This window comes from Danio aesculapii, chromosome 16 (assembly GCF_903798145.1).
Source record: "Danio aesculapii chromosome 16, fDanAes4.1, whole genome shotgun sequence".
Lineage (NCBI taxonomy): Eukaryota > Metazoa > Chordata > Actinopteri > Cypriniformes > Danionidae > Danio > Danio aesculapii.
Window position 1 is genome coordinate 32,373,972 of NC_079450.1, and position 2,990 is coordinate 32,376,961.

Here is a 2,990-nt window from a genome sequence, read left to right on the forward strand (position 1 = left end):
AGACTTAACGAACATTTTTGATTGGCCATTATGTTCAAGATGTGCGTGTGATTGGCTGCTTTGCTCATGTCAAAAACATGTTGATTCTTTCAAGAGAGCAAACATAAATACGGGATTGTTTGCCGATTGTTTCTCGACAATCTGCTATTATTACAACTTCAACTGAGGGAGCTCCTGCTTCATTTGGGTTACCTTTATATAAACACATAAAATTAAAAGTTCTAATCAATCTCATATTGACAGTTTGTCTACACTTTGTTTATTATAATAAGAGTATTCCCATATGAAAACAATGCTATAATGTTTTTGAGCAATATAGTAAAGTACTCAAACTAATCTGTTGTGGAAATTCCATAGGTAAAGGTAAAGGTAAAGAACCGCTGGCAGCTAGTATGCTCTCTGCAACTCTCACATGGTCGCCCACTGAAGCTCAGCAGGACTGCGCCCGGTCTGTCCTGGATGGGAGACCACATGGGAAAGCTAGGTTGTGCTGCTGAAGTGGTGTTAGTGAGACCAGCAGGGGGTACTCAACCTGCGGTCTGTGTGGGTCCTAAGGCCCCAGTATAGTGAAGGGGACTCAATACTGCTCAGTGAGCGCCGTCTTGTGGATGAGACGTTAAACCGAGGTCCTGACTCTCTGTGGTCTTTAAAAATCCCAGGATGTCCTTCGAAAAAGAGTAGGGGTCCTGGTCAAATTTGCCCACTGTCCATCATTGCCTCCTAATCTTCCCCATATCATAATTGGATTCTTTACTCTGTCTCAGCTGGTGTGTGGTGTGCGGTTTGGTGCAATATGGCTGCCAACGTGTCATCCAGATGGGACAATGGTGGTGGATGAGGAGATTCCCCCCAAAAATGTATAAAATGTCCAGAAGAGTGCTATATAAATATATATAAGGACTTATTATTATCATAAAGACACAGACTATAATAAACAAACCCAATATTCAAAATTTTCACAACTAATATAACATGACACACCACAATTTACAGCATGTATACTACAGTATTTATTACAGTTTATCAGTGGTGTAAAATAACAAATTACTAATCCTCAAATGACTGTAATTGAGTAGTTTTTCTCAGGAATTGTAATTTACTAAGTAGTTTTATAAATGTGTACTTTTACTTCTCTTGAGCACATTTGAAGTGCTGTATCAGTACTTTTACTCTCTGCTACTTTCCTTCCACCTGCAGTCACTACTTTATTTCTTCTTGTCTATGGGGATTAGAAAAATCTGTCCTGTGATTCCTGTCCAATCAAATCGCACATAGAAGGTAAATCGCATCATAATGAACTACCTCAAGACATGAGCACTTTATAATTGCAGTTTGGAAGCATTAAAAGTGTCCAAGAATATGTTCAAAGTCTTTACATGCTTACCCAGAGACTGTTTAGCTGCATGTCACTGATGAGAATGACGAATGTTTACTGTATGATGACTGAAATGACCTTAAACACCCAGCTGGCAAAAGACGTCAACATGACTCCAGATTGACGTTGTACCCCAACGTCGTGGGGACGTTGCATTTTGTTTGGAAATGTAAATCAGGTTGACCTCAGATCCTAACATCAGGCTGACCTCAATGTCCAACGTCAAACCTAAAACCAACCAAATATCAACGTCTAATGATGTTACAGCTTGATGTTGTGTGGACGTTACCAATATGACGTCTATCAGATTTTGGATTTTGACTGCCATACCCTGACGAATAAATGTCAGTATTTGACATCAATATGACGTTGGTTTAAGATGTTGGCTCAACGTTGGATTTTGGTCACTTTTAACACAACCTAAAATCAACCAATTATCAAGGTCATTATTGACATTAAAATAACTCGTCTTTAAAATGCTGCGGAGATTGAATAGTGGTCACCTGAACGTCACGTCTTAAATCTAACCTAACATTAACGTCTTATGACATTGTGTGCTTGCTGGGCAATAACTAAATGCACTACAGAATGTTACGTTTACACACATCCACAATTTACATGTAAATGCATCAGCTTTTTACAGCGTAATACTCACTACTACGAGTACTTTTGAAAGGTCTAACTTTTTACCTATACTTTCAGTAATATTTACAATCGATACTTTTACTCTATTTGCGCTACATTTTTAGGCAAGTAATGGTAACTTTACTTAAGTAGGATTTTTCAGGAACGTTTTCCAACACTAGTTTATCAGTTTACAATAGTTCAACACTAATATTTGCTAAGGAATTACTATAGTATATTTTCATGTGGGTTTGCAAGAGTGAAGAACTCTTGAATAATGTATAAAACACAGGCCCTTTGAGCAGTTGCTGAATACTAATTTGAACACTGCTGATTGGCCATTGTGTTAAAGATATTTCTGTGATTGGCTGCTTTGGTTACTGCCAAAACATTACAAATGAAAAACACTGATGCCGTCCAGATGATGCTGATTAATGCTGGATCATTTCCCAATTGCATTACAGATTAAGGGTGCTGCTTGTCTTTCTTGCTCTCCCTTTATAATCATCAAAATGTCACTCACACACCAGTTCATCACAATCTCACAAAGTTCTGTTGCAATCAATAAAGCCCTCTACACTCCACAATTAATCTCTTATTTGCATTGTGTCTGTTATAATTAGAGGATTTGTGAGTGTGCAGAACTCAATGAAAACATTAGCATGATTTGTGAGTGGAGTCTAAATTGAACTCTGCTGATTGGCCATTGTTTTTTTCTTTACAAAACTACAAAAAACTGGTAACACTTTACAATAGCAGTACATGATTAGTGATGTACTACATAAACTTAATGTTACTTCATTATGAACTAATTATGAGTCAAGACATGTGCTAATTCTAACTTTAACTACAGTTAGGTCCATAAATATTTGGACATCAACACAATTCTAACATTTTGGCTCTATACACCAACACAATGAGGGTATTTACATTCAAATCATGTGAACGCTGTAGGAATCGCAACAGTTTTCATATGCGCCTCCCACTTGTT